Source organism: Penaeus monodon, chromosome 29 (assembly GCF_015228065.2).
Source record: "Penaeus monodon isolate SGIC_2016 chromosome 29, NSTDA_Pmon_1, whole genome shotgun sequence".
Taxonomy (NCBI): Eukaryota; Metazoa; Arthropoda; class Malacostraca; order Decapoda; family Penaeidae; genus Penaeus; species Penaeus monodon.
In genome coordinates, this window is record NC_051414.1 from 31,090,680 (window position 1) to 31,090,934 (window position 255).

The window sequence follows — 255 nt, forward strand, 5'->3', positions numbered from 1 at the left end:
TATATATCCATCAAAAATACTAGAAAAAAATTAAGAAAGAAGTTCCATTTGCAGTTGATACTTAACTGTGACCTTAACAACAGTGAATGAAATCATCCACAAGCTTACCTACATCAAACATTTCACAGAATGTATGTAACAATAACAAATTGGAAACTATAGTTATGAGAGATGAAAAATGCAGTGTACAAAAAAAAATATGACACCTATTAAAAAAAATACAGTAAAAAGCAGCAGACAATGTGTACAAATATC

General features: G+C 28.2%; 1 protein-coding gene across 3 annotated transcripts in view; it reads right to left on the reverse strand.

Annotated features, from left to right (window-relative positions):
- Nucleotides 1–255, reverse strand: part of LOC119592146 — a 16,774-nt gene that overhangs the window by 9,337 nt on the left and 7,182 nt on the right. The window lies entirely within an intron of this gene.